Below are 18,688 nucleotides of genomic sequence, written 5' to 3' on the forward strand. Positions count from 1 at the left end.
AGTTGTGACTGGTCAGCTGGGATGCTTCACAGGAATGTCCTCTTTTTTGTGTTCCTAGACCCACCCAGTAGATCAGCCTTATAATTCTTGCTGATTGTTCTGTCCTTGGATATCAACCACACTAAACTTGGGCTCTGAAACGGGGAGTGAGAATGGAGACTGTATTATGGTAATCCAAGTTTCCTCCCACATCTAACACTATAACCCAGTTTGAAGCAGGCACTGTACCCACAACAAACCCAGAGACAGATGTTTGATAGAACAAAAGCCGGGTCCTTCCACAATCAGACAGGTGATATACAAGAATTGCCCTAGCATGCTGCTTGCTCCCGTTGAAGGGCGCAAAGCTTTCAAAGGTGCTTCAGACAGACCAGTCATGCAAGATTTGACAATGGGGAGTTAATAGGAGTGGCATAGCCCTAACCAGCATATTCTATTGCGCCAAGAAGAGACATTTTCGCCCTTTCAGGCCAGCCTATTCTGCGGTCTTCAGAGGAATTTTACATCTCATTGAAGGCTAAGCACTGGTTGGGAGTAGCTGGGTAAGTAATGCAAATTGGCCACCCCAAAGCTCAGGCAGGTAAAGGGTAACTTTCTAAAATGTACCTTTCCTTAATATTTATGAAACTTCTGACTTCATTGAATTGAAATGAATTTTTAATAACAGTGAAAAATAGTAGTTTAATGGCCGAGTAATCTAACCCAACGATCCAGGAATATTGGAAAATTATCATAACACACAACCAAGAAATCAGTAGGATTGGTCCTACTTTAGACCCTGTGCTACTAGGCCTGGGGATCTTGGAGAAAAATCTATATAACCACCCACTACCCCACTAGGCAAACTCACAACACATTTATTACTATCGGCCAAGATATAGTTGGCACAATTCTGGAGAAAAACATGACTCTCCCATCCATGTTTGGTGGTCAAAAGTATGGGTGGTTTACGCGAATGTAAAGTTAATTGCACTCATTCCATATCAGGTGCCTAGGTTTGAGAAAATACCAACCCCCTTTTGTCACTTATATGAAATGAGGGAGTAGGTACAGAGAAGATTAAACAGAATGGGCAAATATTCTTCAGAATTCAGGCATTGACAGAATGTCTTTGGAGATCTCGTCCTCGACTGTGGACAATATACAAATGTGAGGCCACTTCTCATGCTTTAGCTTTTTATGTGTACACTCAGTGGTGGCTGGCTTGTACCGAGGGTGGTGTGCCGGGCACAAAATAAATAAATTCACTTACCTGTTCGACGTCCTCTTCCCTCGGCTGTCTTCCAGGAAGCACCCGGTGCAGGAACTACCCAATCCTGGCGCTACTTTCACAGTATGAAGCAGCGCCAGGATTGGATAGAGCAAGCTCTCCCCGCGCTCCTAAGAGCACTGTAGGCCTGCGCTTTCTCTAACTTAGTTGTCTAAAACAGCAAGTTTAGAGAACTTTTAAAAGCACATGTCTGCCTGGCCGGCCAAACAGACCTGCACATTTTAGAGCGTGCAGCTCTCTGCAGCTGCAACTTGTCAGCGCTGCCCCTGACCCCTCCTGACAATTAGTTCGGAACAGGTTGCTGAATAATACAACGGTAATAAGTAAACTTTATTACAATTTTATTTTTCAGCTCTGAGACTTGTGGGGCTATGTTCCTCTGCTTAAATGGAGGAGCCGCCCCTGTGTACACTTTGCCACTCTCACATACCTCTGAATATCATAGTGGAAATTAACATCTCTGTTATTAATATTAGAACAGTGACTTATACACATGATGCTCTTTGACTTCTGTGAAAAAAATAAAAAATGTAAACAAAGAGCGTTTTAATTATTTTTCTAGTTGGTCCCTTTCCTGAGTAATAGAATTTTAATCTGAACTAGGATTTTCTACATAGGACAGCTAGGCCTGCCATAGTAAAAATAGCTTTTTGGCCTTGTAACTGTAGGAACATGGTAACCTTAATTTTTGACATGTCCCACTATTAAATAGCATGCACCCGACTTATGGGTTACAAGCAGGGCTGGACTACCCGTACCGGGCATCGGGTGTTTCCCCGGTAGGCTGGAAGGGAGGAGGCTGGTTTTGTAGTTGTGGGGGCCGGTTTTGTTATTGGGGACCAGTTTTGCAGTTGTGCTTCAATATCAGCCCCCAGTACGAAATGCAGCAGGCAAGCATTTACAGCCTCCGGGGCCAGGCAGTTCTTCTACGAGGGCTAGTCCAAGAATATTGCCACAGCTGCTTTGGGTTTACAGTCCGGCACTGGCACCAAGATTACTTACTAGTATTTCAACTGGAGGTTTTTACCTGTAGAAAGGTTATTTTAATTGATTGTACTCCATATGTTATACTGTAGCAGTCAGGTTATAATGGTAGGTCTGAAGCCATGTTTTTCTCTGTCACACTAGTGGATAGCACAATGAGTGCTGCAGTCCACCTGTGACATTTAACTTTTCATGTCATAGATGTATTTCCGCTACATGTACTATGTTCTTATAGAATAGTTAAGGTAGGCAATTAGGAGTTTATTGGTCAGTGCACATACACTGGGACCTGTTTTGCAGTGTCCCAGTGCCTGAGTAAACAAGCATTGGAAATACAATAGGTCTCACATTTGTTGGAGTTGGAGTTGGAGCTTTTGGCATTATAAATGCCAATGTTTTTTACCTTTGCAATAGATATATCCTCATCACCTTCATAAAATAAAGAACTCAATTTTTTATGCAGTACATCTGCAATGGTGCCCTAGCGCTGGGAGTGAAAATGACAGATCCGACCCCACGTTAAAACAAGCAGTGTTGTGAGGGTTCAGTACCACAGGCTGTCATTAGGTGTTCCTTGGGACCTCTTTTGGCCACATATGGTACTGCACCTTTCACCATGACTAGGCAAAGGATGTGGTGAACCGGTGAGAGCCACCCATGCGGTTACAATCAGAACACGCACAAGAGAAGTAGAAAGTGTTTTCCTTCTCTGTCCTGTTAGTTTTAATAGTGACAGAAAACCTAGAGTTTCTCAAATGAAAAACTTTGTGGTCAAGCACATATTTGTTAGCATTACCATTCAAATCATTGAAAACATTTAAATAGTCTCCCTCCCTATTTGACACAATACCAAATTCTAAATGTAGTTATGTTCACTTGGAATCAGGTCTTTCTTATGTGTAACAATGGCTACGGACTATATATATCCGGACTCTTTGCGACAGCCACCATTAAATATTGAAAGCAAGACCAACTTGTGTGGGCACTTCTTTTTGCGGGTAATTTTGTGTTTGGATCAATAACGGCTGACCCGGGCCGTGGAAGGAGCCCTGCTGCATGGTGAGCAGACCCGCGGTGCTGCCAGCATCGTAGCAACCAGCAAGCGGGACAAGAGCTGAGTATGGCGGCAATAATGAGTTGCGGAGCACAGGGAAATTGCCATACTACCCACTGGGATTTCTACTTGAACTCAATTTGGCGAGAGGTGCACGGTAACTCACTGAAGGAAGATTGATGCATTACAGATACCAGTAGGCCATGCGAGGGGCCACGCCCACTCGGGCAGGTATCATGAGGAAATAGGGTGTATTTAAACTGCCGTGACATGCTCGCAATGTTAAAGCCCATTGAAAAAGTGTAAGGAACACGAAACGCGTCTGGGCTGGAGGATGCATTTTTGTGTGGCATTTCATTCTGGACTGTTTGCGACAGCCACCATTAAATATTGAAAGCAAGACCAACTGGTGTGGGCACTTCTTTTTGCGGGTAACTTTGTGTTTGGATCTATAACGGCTGACCCAAGCCGTGGAACGAGCCCTGCTGCATGGTGAGCAGACCCGCGGTGCTGCCAGCATGGTAGCAACCAGCAAGCGGGACAAGAGCTGAGTATGGCGGCAATAATGTGTTGCGGAGCACAGGGAAATTGCCATACTACCCACTGGGATTTATACTTGAACTCAATTTGGCGAGAGGTGCACGGTAACTCACTGAAGGAAGATCGATGCACTACAGATACCAGTAGGCCATGCGAGGGGCCACGCCCACTCGGGCAGGTATCATGAGGAAATAGGGTGTATTTAAACTGCCATGACATGCTCGCAATGTTAAAGCCCATCGAAAAAGTGTAAGGAACACGAAACGCGTCTGGGTTGGATGATGCATATGTGACGTCATCAGCTGTGCATTGCAGACGTGCAAGTTATAGTGAGTCCAACTAACTATAACGTGGGAATATATATATATATATATATATATATATATATATATATATATATATATATATATATTACCTACTGGAAATCCGCAACATTCTATTGGGAATAACTTTGGCGCCGGTGGACGAATCTTCGCGAATTTCTCAAAGAAGATGGCCCGCTCCGCTCTGCTCCTTCCCTGAAAGTTTGGGGGGGATTTGTCAAGCGGGGGCCGAGATAAAAGGGGGTCCCAAAACGTGTTTTCCCCATGTTAATTTCCATAGGGCGGTTGGACTCACTTTTAGCCCGAACGGCTGAATGGATTCCCACGAAACTTAGCAAAATTGTAGGGACTGGTAGCCCGATGTGCCTTTGCTATGTCTCAAGATATGTGCTCCAGAGGATTTTGAGTAATTTATGTTCAAAAAAATATATATATCTATAAGCGTGCCCAGGTACGCGCACCGGGGCGCGTACCAGCGCGCTTCGCGAGTTCGCGAGCGGAAAGCTGATTGGCTCTCGGGTGTCTGTAAACATTTCAAACAGTCCGGAGCGGCCGCCATCTTGTGTCTCGGTAGGATCGAGACACAAGAGGTGGCAAAAACAAAGGGGGAAATGACCATAAGGGGGCAGAGTAGACTCCCCCTGACCCCCTAGGTTTGATGTGGGGGCTATAAAAGGGCCCCGCGGGACAAAAATGAAAAAACAAATTTTTTCGATTTCCGCTGGGGGGAGCGCCCTGTACGCGCACCGGGGAGCGTACCGGGGAGCGTACCATGGGGAAAAAAGAATGACAGATTTTTTTTTAAATGTAGCCTTTTTTTATAAATTGGAGGTCGTTCTAAAAAGAACTGTTTTTTTTCTTCTTTTTGTTGTTTTATATTTTTTTAATGTTTTTTTGAACATTTTGTACTTTTTTTGGCTTTTATGAACTATTTTATATTTTTTTGGGTTATTTTTATGGGGAGAAACAAAAAACAGAGAATAGTAAACAGCTCAACTGGAGCAAAAAAAAATAAGGAAAAAATTATGTTTTTTTGGGGCAATTGTGGTTGTCACCAGCACGGTTGATGAGCTTTATGCTCTTCTCACCATAGGTGATGGTCTTACCACAAAAAAAACAAGTGATCTTGAATTCACCAAACTGTGGTTGTATGTTTGGGACCATCTCCCTTGTCTCTGGTCCCGATGGAGTGGGTTGCTTTCTTTTGGAGGTGCTGGGTGAAGATTGGGGAGGGTTACTGGCCAGTTCTCTCACCTCTGCCGCAGCATAGTTGTTGGGATGCTTGCGCTGCATGTGCCGAATCATGGTGTTATTGCCAAATGAATATTTCTTATTAGGGTTCCCTCTTGAAAGTTCAGAACCACAGATTTTGCAAGTCACCTTTGGCGCATTCACTTTCTTCTTGCCCTCAGGGATAGAAAAAAACTCCCATACAATGTGCTGCTTTGGCCTATATGGGGTATTGTCTTCTGGCAGGAATGTCCTACTCCCCTCCTCCTCCTCTTCTTCTTCTTGACCACCAATGTGATGTTGTGGTGGTCCTCTTGGTGGTGGTGGTGGTGGTGGTGGTGGTGCAGATGCTCCAGCTGCTGCTGCTACTGTAGCCATTTTAAAGTACAAAATATTACTCACAGATTTCCAAACAGGTCTTCCTCAGTCAAAGGACAAAGTCAGAATAAGGAAAAAAGGTGGGGGCTTTCATCATTTGGAAAAAAAAATGTCCTGGACCAATGAAAAGTGTTATTTTCAGGTCACATGACCCGGGCTTTCATCATTTGGAAACCAAAACTGTTCTGCACCAATCAAAAGTGTTATTTTCAGGTCACATGACCCGACGCGCTTACGCTACGCGACCCCGGGCGCACCCGGGGGCGCGCCCCGGGGCGCGTCGCGTAAGCGCGTCGGATGCTTACGTTGCGCGATCGTATGTGCTCGAGTGCTTTCGGGTGCGCTTACGCCGTGCGTATCACGCAGACGCGGCTACACGATACGTCACGATGATGTTTTCGTTCGCGGCAATAGCGGAAACGGGACGCTCCCCGGGGCGCGCCGCAAAATTGCGCTGACCGGGGCGCTCCCCGGTACGCGCCCTGGGAGCGCTCCACGGCAAAAATATATAGGATTCATTATAAAAAATATTACATTTCATAGGTTTGAGGCCCTATATATAGTTAGGAATTAGCATTTACAAAACCTATGAAATTCACTGAAAAAAACCATAGGTTTCACACCAGTTATAGTTAGGTATTAGCATTTAAAAAACCTATGTAATTCACTGAAAAACCCATAGGTTTCACACCAGTTATAGTTAGGAATTAGCATTTAAAAAACCTATTAAATTCACTGAAAAAACCATAGGTTTCACACCAGTTTTAGTCAGCTGGAAATTTTACTCGCATAAAACCATTGAAATTCCCACGTTATAGTTAGTTGGACTCACTATAACTTGCGCGTGCAATGCACTGCTGATGACGTCACATATTACATCACTCATGACATGGTCAGTGACATCACTCATGCATGTGTTCTTTGCAGCTTTTCTGTAGAGTGTTGGTGTTTCCTTTTATTGTCAGGAACAAAGGCAGAATAATGGGCAAACACTCTAGGAAAAGAAGAGTTTCTGAATCTTCTCTCATTAGTTGTTCCCTCTCTAGGGAGTAAAAGAGATCCAAACATAAGGATATGTCTCTGGCGGACATAATTAAGTGGATTTCCCCTGAGAATATGTCAGCAGTGAACACTCCTCAACCTACTAAACCTTTCGTTGAAGACCAGTACTTCTCAATTTCAAGATCTGGAGCCGAGGAGTAGAGAGTGAGATAGTTCCCTTAGGCTTAAAAGGCAAATATATTGACAAAGAGTTGCTGGCTGTGGTTTTGGCTGGGATTAGACAAAATATGGGATTTCCTTTGAAGGAGTTACCTAGTATCTCTTCAGAGCCAATTCTAAGCCAATTCAGCAACATAGAGCGCTTGTTCTCCCGATACATCAACATGTTGTTGACATAGTAAAAAGGGAATGGAAAGACCCAGACAAAACTAATGTCCCTAAATGTATGTCCAGACTTTATCCTATGGGGGAGGTGGCTATATCAATGTCTGAGTCAGTGGATTACTTGGTGGCTAGCATGTTGGCAGAATGTCCATGGCAATGGAGAGTATATTTAAGGGCCTACCTGAAAAGAAGATTGATCCTGCTTTAAAAGAAATCCTATGCTGGACCTAATTCAGTGATGAGGGTGGGTATTTATTGAGCTCATGCCTCGCAGTTGCTTATTTCTGATATCGGGACTCTTTTTAAAGCAGGTCAATAGAATACGGAGTGTTCTGAGCTTCTCACAACCTTGGAGAAACAAGTAGTTTTGATCTGATATCTCCCTTGACATTGTGAGAGCTACAACACTGACAGAGAGGGCCACCATCTCTGTTAGAAGAAATATTTATTTGAAGAAGTAACACACTGATGCAGCTCAGAAATCACTGATCTTAAGAATGCTGTTTGAGGGGACCAAGCTCTTTGGTGTGGGCCTCGAGGAGAAATTACATAGAATTTCCAATGAGAAGAAGCATTCTCAGCCCTTTCGACAAGAGGTGGTACATCAAGATCCCACTCGTCTTTTTCACAATCTTCCTTTCACCAGCCTTTGAGAAGATCTGGCCAGCAGCAGCAGGGAAACATCCTTTACAATGCAACTTTTACCACGCAGTGCCTCTACGACGCAACTTTTACAACGCAAACCATTACAACGCATTGCGCTGGGGGGCGCTCTAGGATAGGGAATAGGTTTAATTTACTATCCAACACCTTCCCTACTATCCACGGGGACTGGAGTTGGAATAGTAAATTAAATAATTCACTATCCAGCGCCCCAAAGCACTATGCGTTGTAAAGGCATGCGTTGTAAAAACCGCGTTGTAAAGGCATGCGTGGTAAAAGCATGCGTTGTAATGTCATACATCCGCAGCAGCAACACCAGTACTCTTTCTACAAAAAATAGAAGGGAAGATCATGTAGATCAGAAGGGAAAGCCTGGGTCTCCAACTAGAAACCATCATTCGTGACTATGCCGGGAAAATTTCCCTCTTTGCTCGTTGGGAAGAATCTATTCCCGATGCATGGGTCTGTCTAGTAGTGAAAATGGGATACCAGGTAGAATTTCTGGTTCCTCATATGGATTCTGGGATCATTTCTATGCCAGAACCTCCAGATGTGATAAGGAAATTGGGTCTGGAATGAGTGATTCTCAGTTTGGTACAGAAGAGAGTGTTAGTTCCAGGAGCAGAGAGGGGTAACGAGGAGTACTCAAGGATCTTCCTGGTTCACAAACCCTCTGGTCAATTCAGACTCATTATAGACTTAAGGGGGTGAACAAATGGATAAGGAAGATCCCATTCAAGATGGAAACAGCTCAACAGATTATTCCTGTAATTCTGGACCAATCATTCATGATTACTTTGGATCTAATTCATGCCTATTTTAATATTCCTATAGTGGGGATTCATCAGAAATACCTCGAATTCTTTGCTCATACAAAAGCATTATCAATTCCAGGTATTGCCCTTTGTCATTTAGTCTGCCCCAAGGGTGTTTACAAAGATGTCACCTTTATTTTCACCTCTATATCTTTAAGGGTGGAGTCTATATACATACCTGGATTCCTGCTTTCTACATACACTGTCAAAAGAAGAGGTATGAAAAGTTTGGGATCTGATGAAGAATTGTCTTCAGTGACATGGTCTTCTCATAAACATGGAAAAGTGCATGGGAGCTCCTTCTCAGGACAGGACTTACATTGGAGCTCATTACGTGTGGTATGCTTCTAGATCCCTTTCAGCTGTTCAATACAAGATTTCCTCAGTTTTGCAATCAGTTTTGCTATTCTTGCTGGATGGTTTTCAAAAACATTTGGCTGTAACTACACTAAGAGCTCAGTTGGCTACAATAAATACCTTTTGGGAGCCCTAGTCGATCTCCACAAGTGACTTTGATTCGGAGATCAGAATCGTACAAACTTAAAGAGTTTTCTATCCCTAGACCAGAGTCTAGACCCTCAGATCCTCACTGGGATTTGCCTTTAGTCCTGGAAACACTGCAGGGCATGCCATTTGAACCTTTGTTTTCTGATGATTTAAAGTACTTATATTTTAAGGTGGCATTGCTAGTGGCTATTATTTCAGCTAGATGGAGATAGGGGCATTGTTATGCAAACGTCCTTTTTTAAAAGATTCTGGATCGTGGAGTCTTGTTTAAACACAGGCTGTCCATCTTAAGATATCAACCAAAATGCATAGGGAACAAAAACAATGTGTTTCCACCTGTGTCCTTTCCATCTCCATCTTTCAAGGTGGAGGTACTTTTTCATTTTTGGGATGTTAAGAGAGCATTGGAAATTTACCTTCAAAGGTCTGTGGCTATATAGTCTGAATATTTCTTTGTAACTTTTGGTGGTGTCAATCAGCGTCATAAAGTTTCCAATGTACTTTAAGTAGATGGGTTAGATCTACTATTGCATTGAAATATTCTTTGTCAAATGTTTTTCTACCCAACGGGATTCAAGGTAAATCCACTTGGGCAGAAGCACAGAAAGTTCCTCTGTCAGAAATATGTAAAGTAACTGCTTGGGCCTCATCTTAAACTTTAGTAAAACACCATTGGATTGAGAGTGTAAATCATATGTGGGAAATGTGTTGAAGACAGTATTTTCCTCATAACTTGATTTGTTGTTAGACTGATTGAACATTGGTGAGTATGATTGGTGTGAGGAATTGTTTTTTTTGTTCAGATGTTGGTTGGTTGTGAAGGCCAGATTTTTGCTTGGGTATGCCTCATAAATAATGACTGGGATGAGGACATGGGAAAAGGGATAATGCCTGCTTACTTACCAGCAGGGCCGGGGACTGAGAACTGGGGTTCTCTAGTTGGCAATGGTTTGCACCTTTGTCCAGATAGGGACCCTTGCTTCTAGTCAGGAAAAGGGGGTTACACCCCGAAAATAACCCCAGCTCACCTCCTTGGTAGCTTGGCACGAGCAGACAGGCTTATCCCAGAGGCAGTGTGTAAAGCATTTGTGAACACATACACATTGAAAACACTACAAACGGACACCACACCAGTTTAGAAAAATAGGTAAGCTTTATCTAAACAAGACCATATGACAAAAATCCACAATACAGTATCAAAAATAGGAACTTCAATGGTAGAAATAGTTCAGTTCAATGCAAGTTATTAATGTGACACTTTTCCAACTTTTCCTTACATGCGTCACGCAAAACAAACAAAAGGGTCGCAGGGAAGGTGATGCGCCGTTCCTTACACTCAGGGGAGTGGATGCATCTGTTCCTTACTGCAGCGCGGAGAGGAATTGCGTTGCTTCCTTACTGTGTGGGGAGTTGATGCATCAGTTTCTTACTGCGTTAGGGTTACAATGCGACAAGATGGCGCCTCGATGTGATGATCCGGTGCGATGAGACAAAATGGCGGCTTGATGCGATGATCCATTCCGATGCGTGAGCTTTTGCAGCCGCACGGCAGGCGCTGCGACGATGTTCTCGGTAATGTGACGGGACTCGGTGTAGATGCGGCACGCTTCTTCCTCGTGGCTCGGAGATGCGTTGTTTCTCGGTGCGGATACAACACGCTTCTTCATCGTTGCATTGTACTTCCAGCTCCTAGCGCCAAACAGTCTCTAGAGGTCCTAAACACCAGCAGGCACCTCTCTGCAGGTTAGAATTCCCAGCAAGGAAGTTCATTGGAGCTGGTGGTGAAGTCTTTGTGTCCCTGAGATTTCAGACAGAAGGCAAGCTCAATTTCAAGCCCTTGGAGATCTTCCTCAAGATGACAAAGCAAACAGCAAAGTCCTTTTCTCCTTTCCTTGGCAACAAGTAACCACTGCAGGCCAACGCCAAACAGCAAACAGCACAGGGCAGTAATCTTCCTTCAGCTTCTCCGGTTTCTTCTCCTCGGCAAAGGTTACTCTTGATTTCCCAGAAGTGATCTAAAGTTCTGGGATCTGGGGCCCCCTTTTTATACACACAAATCCTTTGTCTCTGAAGGCAGAGAGTGTCTGTACCCAGCCAAAACCAGTTCTGTCTTCTCTGGTGCAGCTTCCTGGCAGGAAGTGGAGACAGCATTGTTGAAAGTAGACCTGGCCCAGGCAGGTGATAGGAAATCCCCTGTCCCTACTCCAAATTCAACCCAGGTCCCATTCAGCCCAGCCCTAACTCATCAGAACGGTGGAGCTGTAGCCCTCTCCCAGCTCCTTTCACTCACAAGCCAGACATGTAATACACAAACCTAGCAGAGGCACTCTGGATAGTTAGGCAAGAAAATGCCTACTTTCGAAATGTGGTATTTTCAAACATAGAATGTTAAAATCACCCACACTAAAAGATGCACGTTGGCATTCTGAGTTCAGGCATACTAAACTCTATTTTCTTACCTTGTTCCCTGGGCCAGTTATGTTTATAAGATGTTATAATCAAACTGCCCATTCTGATCTATGGGAGCAGATAGCCTTGCAATAGTGAAAAACAAAATAGCCTGTAATTCACTATCAGGACATGCCACACACATCAGGGCATGTCCTACCTTTCACATGCAATGCACCCTGCCCAGATGGGTACCTTGGGCCTACCTTAGGGGTGACTTATAAGCAGAAAAGGGAATGTTTAGGGACTGACAAGTGTGTGCACTTGCCAAGTCGACATTGCAGTCCCATACTGCACACAGGCTCTAGAATGGCAGGCCTGAGCCATATCTTACAAGCTGCTTCAGTGGGGGGCACGATCAGTGCTGCAAGCCCACCAGCAGCATTTGATTTACAGGCCCTGGCACACATGGTGCACTGTACGAGGGACTGACAAGTAAATCAAATAACCAATCATGGAATCAATAATCCATACAACAATTTACAATAGAGAGCACTTGTACTTTGACACTGAAAAGCGGTGGCAAAGTGCCCAAAGCATCTAGACCAGCAAAAACATAGCAAAAACACAGGAGGCACAGCAAAAAATGGAAGGGAGATCCACGTCAATGGTGCAAGGTCTAACAACAACCAAGAGCAGATCTTGCAAATGTTGTCATACCAGCCACCACACTACATAGAACTAGTGCAAAGTGAGCAAGCTCAACAACAACAGGGCAAGTTTGAGGAACTTGTCACTCATTTTTTGAAAACTTGGGGGAAATTATGCATTTTGCAACACATTGTTCCTCATCTAATACAGTTTTTCACATCTCCTTTTCTCCCTCACTGCTTCTTTCTTCTGCCTGCTCGTTCTTTCTCTCGATCCATCACCTACTATTCTCTAACTATAACATCTCCATTATTATCCTCTGGCCCCACCTTTCCTATGCTCACTCCTTCTTACTTTAGTTGCCTTTCTACCACCCTTGTTATTGCTTCAATCTCCTTCCCCCCCTTTTCTATGCCTATCTCCGTTTTCTTGCTCCCTCACTGTCTTCTCTTATTTCCTGTACTAAGTAATCCTCTCTCCGCTTTTCCTTTTGTCATCATTGCTTCTTCTCCTTTCTTTCTCCCCTTTTTCTTGATACCTTCCCTTGCTATTCTCTCCCGTCTTCTCCTCCTTAGAACCATTGTCTCACCCACTCTTTCTCCCGTCGACCCTTTTCCGTTCTCTGCTATGTTCTCCCCATCCTTTAACAGTGCACAGGTGACTGGGAATGATTTGTGTTTGTGAGGAGTGGCAAATTAACAGCGTGCCTTCTTTTACCTTTGTCAATTTGCAGGACGTTAGAGGCTAACTTACATATGTAGGTACCAAGGGGCTTATTTACAAGCTCCTTGCACCGCTGGTGAGTTTTAAAATGGGAAAAAGTGACGTACTAAAATGAGTACTTTGATCATTTAGAGAGCAGAGTTCTCATGCACAATGCAGTCAATGCAAAGCTTCACATTTCGAACTGGTATTTTGTTAACATGAAAATACATTCCAGGCAGGATCTTTACCTGCATGTTACAAATGATACATTTTCCACAGGGAATACTTCTGCCGTTTTTCCTCCAGGAAGACTTCTGGTGAATGATATGCTCCTGGCCTTGATTTACCAGCACAGGAGGTCTGACCTTGAAATGAAGCTATACTGCAGTGCCAGAAAGCAAGCCTTGCCATCAAGACTTCTTATTGGCAGGACAATGTGCTGATTGGCTTCAAGAGTTGCCCAGTCCTGTGAGCCTTTAGCATCTCTGTTTGGCTCTGTGGGGCTTGCATTTTCATTGCACTAGCTGGAAGGACTAGGTACAGTCTAGACCTTTAGTGAGGTTGGTCCAAGCAGGTGAAAATCAGCCGCCTGGCCTCTAGCCCACCGGGGAAATTCCGGATGCCCGGTATAGCTAGTCCGGCCCTGCTTACCAGTAAATTTCATTATCCTTAGTCCTTTTTTCCCTCATCACAGTCATAACGACTCATCCTGAGAGATGTCTGTTGTATGTTATTGTTTGTAGTTGACGCGCACGCGATGCATGCGCGTCAACAACGAATAATATGCAGGCCATCTATTGTGATTTGAAGGCTGCCGCGTGTGGAGAGATGTTGGTGGGGATCGTGTGGTGAGTTGTGTTTTGAAAGGGGAGCGGGGAGATGTTAGCGGGGAGCCGGGCGGTTTACCGGTATTCATAACCTGGAGAGGATTGAGCTTGCATATGGAATAAAGAGCTTGTTACCTGAATACACCGGATTTGTGTATTTCTTCTTTAATGACAAAGAATGTACTTTTTTTACACTGTCCTTCATGCGGGTTGGTACAGTCAGGAAGAGATGTGAGTTTGAAGTGTGTTTATGCGTCCCTAGTGTAGTAAATAACTGGGCAATTTACACTAGGACAGGCCAATGAGAGTCATTGGAAATCCCCCAACTCCACTGTGCCCAGCAGTCAGACCCCTCATTAGCTAAAGAGCTTAACTGCTAATTCGGGCTATGTCATATGCCCCACATTCCAGAAAACCTGTTTGTAGGTCCAAGTCTACCAGACATCACGGCTGTCTGGTTTATTAACAACATCTTGGGAACATTCGGAGAGCTTCCCTGGGAAAGTATTCCCCCCGTTGCTTACCATTGGCTTTGTGGTGTGTAACTCACACTTGCTTGCTTTCTGTTTGCTGCCTCTGTTTGTTTTAGGCTGTCCAGCTTAAGTTAGTCCATTCGGTTGACCAAATACTATTTACTGTATTCTTGCACCCGTGCTCATTTCTGTAAATGGGCCTTTAACTCTTGTCGTTATCTTATCACATGTACTATGCATTCAAAGACAAAGTTCAAATACCAGGCTCTGTCTTCCACTGGAACTTGTTGTTTACTATTCTTTCTCTGACATCAAAGTAAGAGGATTTATGTGACAATCTTGCGGGTGCTGGGAAAGAAATTGTTTATTTTCTAGCTCACAAATAGCAGAGTGAGTTGCTTTTCGCAAAACTCCTCTGTTTTCTCAAGAACACAACTTCCTAGTTTGCTTGTTGTTGTGTTCACCTGCATTCATGAATGCAATTAATTCCCTCAAAATACCAGTCCTTTGATTCACTGTAAAACACAGCACACAAAACAACATTTCTTCTGTGGTCACCATCACGGGATTGAGAATCAAATATCTTGTTTGTGTTTGGTGAAATATTTTTAAATAATAGTTGCGCTGTGCCTGTGCATCGATCATTTTTTAACTGTGTTATAATGTGCTCTACCGCAAATCTCTTATTAAAGTTGGTTATACAAAATAGAAATAAATAAAAGATGTGCAATGAGGAACGCATATACCCATAGTCACCGATGGGACTTGACAGTGTTCCGGCTGCTTAAAGTTGAGGGTGAAGAAGACAATGCAGAGTGAGCCAAACGGCACCTTATTTAATCACTTCCCTTTTCTCTCCATACTATTCGTTTGTTTGTTACTTCTCTGTGCCTGTCAGTGCAGAACTACCACAGCCTTTTGTACAAAGCCTGATCACTGCAAAATGTTAGTAGGGCAATGAACATGTATGCATCGAAGGATAAGCCACATCCCTGATCATACTGTCCATTTCGAAATATACACACCTGAAGAGTACCCTCTTTTACAGTCTGCCAGGCTTACCATCCTTTATTTCCAGAATTGTTTTGCGGTTTCTTGTTTGCATGTAACACTACTAGATAAACACCTAAGAGACACACACCTATAGTCAGACACAGACATAGAGATGCATGAACTCATAGCATACAATATACCCACACATACTGTCACAGTCGTGCTCACAAAGAGGAAACCGCTATACAAATGTTACAGTAATACAAAGCACACACATACAGATAATTACAAAGACTCACATGTACAGGCTCAGGCACAGACGTATCCATACAAAGACCCATGCAGTCTGACACATAAATGTTTACAAAGCAAGACCAAGAAACGGGCATACACATGGATCCGTGTGGACACCTACGGATGCAGACACCAGTAAAGTCCAGACACCTGAACACAAATACACCCCCAGTTACTGTCAGTGAGACATTTCAGACACTCACAGGCATATACAAACCGACGCATACACAATTAATGATGCCGAACACATACAGACAGAAAGATTCAAGCACATACAGGGTCTAGTGGACAAAGAATGAAACCAAGACAGATACACATACACACCATATAAATGTTGCGTACTCGACAAAATGCGACTGACGGCGTCCACAGGACAGAGTCACTGATACACGCTTACAATACCAGCACATATCAGGATTGCTGGATACATAGGAACTGTGTTTAAGGACGCCGCAGAATACAGACACCCTTTGTCGGTTGGAATTATCACCACAGAAATAAAATTCATATTGAGAAGATTTACCCTTGAAAAAGTTGCGGGACTAATTCCAATGTATGCGACGAAACACATGTCGACTGTTTTGCTGTTTGAAAATGTACAGAATAAATGGAGAAAAGAGACAGAGAATCTGAATTCTTTTGTATAAATTGTCCTCACCTTGCAGCACTGTCACCAAAATAGGTAACTTTGGGATAATTGTTGTGTGGATTTCTCCTGAGTGGCGCCAGTGAACCTAAATAACATACCACTTTTCGGATTTTTTCTTACATCATATAAATGAACTGATAGACTTATCACCGTTACTTGTCTCATTCGGCTTGCGCTGTTCGTCGACTTGCTGCCCACCACAGTGCTGAAACTACATGTGCAGGATCCTGTATTATGTAGATTGACTTTACTGGGTGAAACACATTGTATTCTGGGATACCTAGTGGCACAGATATCAAGCTGTTTCAAGCAAGAGGAGTGAGCTCATCCCTTTCTCAATACATCCTTCGTGTTCTGGTACATAGAGTCCCGGGGCCTATCATTACTAAGTGAGCCAGGATGACTGCTTGCATATGTAGTCCAGATATCTTATCCGGTCCTCAGCAAGTTCTTTGTGTTCTGATAGATGTAGTCCAAACAAGGTGGGCCGGGGGTCAGAGTTGCCTTACAGTCAGTTGTTGTTTTGTCCCACCCAGCCTCTATGTATGTGGAATGTGTGCCTGTGCATTGTACTGCTATTAATGCATCCTATTAGTACATTTTTAACATGCAATGTTCTGCCAAATGCCGGAAGAGATCAAAAGTGCCAGAAAAGGTGAATTAATCTGTGTGTAGTCCTGTAATTGACAGGAGCTGATTGAGGGGGCAGGGGAGGGATTGACTTCATTTGTAGAATGTCGGGCCAAACAGAAAGATGTTTTCTGCTAGTGGGTACAATACTGATAGTGTCTGCGAGCCTCAAGATGCAAATTGTGTCTGCTTCCGGAGGTCACGTCTGGGACAAGATCTTGTATCAATTGCTGAAGTTCATGTCCCTGTGGCATAAAAAGCATTGGCAGAGCTAACAGGTCACGCCTATGTGCGGTCTATTGGCTTTGTCAATGTTGCTTTATTAGTTATGTTGTACAGCAGTGCTGCTACTGTGCAGCGTGGCTAAACATTTTTTTAAAGTTCTTTGATACGGTCAACACTGGCTTCTTACAAGTGTTTGTTTTTTTACTTTCAACAATGCTGCACAGCAGCCACACAGCTGAACAACATGGCTATAAAACATTGCCAACACCAATAGATCTGGCATAAGCTAGTCCTATTGGCTTTGCCAATGCTTGTTTAATGGACAGTGCTTGCTGAGATGTATTCATACTTGTATAATGCAAAGGCAAAACTAAACATCCCATAATGCAACTAGGAGTGCCACATGGCCAGTTTTATAGTGGCATGACTGGTGTTTTAATGTCCTTGCAAGTACAAAATAAGAAACTTCACTTGAAGCTAGTATTTTCCCCCTTATCAGTACATGCATGACATCGTATATTTTAGCAGAAAACACTCAAAATGTGTCCTAGAGCTTCCCTAATTACCCTGGCTGATAATTAAAGTAAACAGAGACACTGACAGAAAGAGACTGTTAAAAATGAATAAAGGTAATTTCATTTAAGTTCGCCTCAAGAATCAAGTCCAGGGCCGGCTCTAGGGCGGTGCGAACGGTGCCACCGAACTGGGTGCTGACTTGTGGTGGGGGGGTCATTTTTACAAGTAATATTCTCATTTTAAAAGCACCAACCTGCTGGCGCGTTCCTGGCCTCCAGCAATTTTTGTAGGCATCAATTAAAAGGGCAAGTTAACTCCGGTGATTTATCGTGTTCCTGGAGGTTTGTCTAGTGGAAGTTTAGACTCATTAAAAGGTTGTGCAGAGGGCTAAAATGCCTGCTTTTAAGAACGTGTACCATGCAGATAACAAAGTGCATTTAATGTAAATAGGTCAGTGAGTTACTGCTTCTATAAGAGAGCTCCTTTTGTTACTTATGGTTTATACGTCAAAACCTTAATATAGAACATTGAGCTATTAACTGCCATCAATGAGCTGTGTGTAAACTGCAAGGTATATGTTAGTGCTATATGTTTTTTTGCCCTGTCTTTCATTATCCTAATTTTGCCAAAAGGGTTCACTTCGGTGGAAAATAATTTTTTTTATTAAAGAGAAGCCCTAACAATGGTGTTACATTTGAAATTCTTAATTTGTGCTTTTCCAGAATAAGGACTCTTAAACTATATTGCCTACCAGTATCAATGACATGTCACTCCTACACTGCACCTTGTAGTTCTGTCTGAGGTAACATTACCTATACACTGATTTACACATCTATGATTGTCTCTGCGTAATATGCGTGTGATGTAAAGTGCTCTGACACCTCACACTGGTATGAGTGGTGCTTTAAAACTAAATGATTCCGAGAGACAGTGGTTCTGGAGACTTGAGGGGCACTGTTAAAGGGCGGTGGTGAGGAAATCCGTGGTGTCATTGGAGGGGGAGGGCACTTTGCACATGAAAGGGGAGAGGGTCAAAGACTCTACTCTACCACCCCGAACCCCTGAATATCTCAGTTAAACACACTGTGAGGGGTGGAGAGCACAAAACAGCACATACAACGAAACAGAAAAACTCATCTGTTTAGAAAAACTGCCCTCACTCACACACCGAAGTATGTGACATGCTT

This window comes from Lissotriton helveticus, chromosome 3_1 (assembly GCF_964261635.1).
Source record: "Lissotriton helveticus chromosome 3_1, aLisHel1.1, whole genome shotgun sequence".
In the NCBI taxonomy this organism is placed as follows: domain Eukaryota; kingdom Metazoa; phylum Chordata; class Amphibia; order Caudata; family Salamandridae; genus Lissotriton; species Lissotriton helveticus.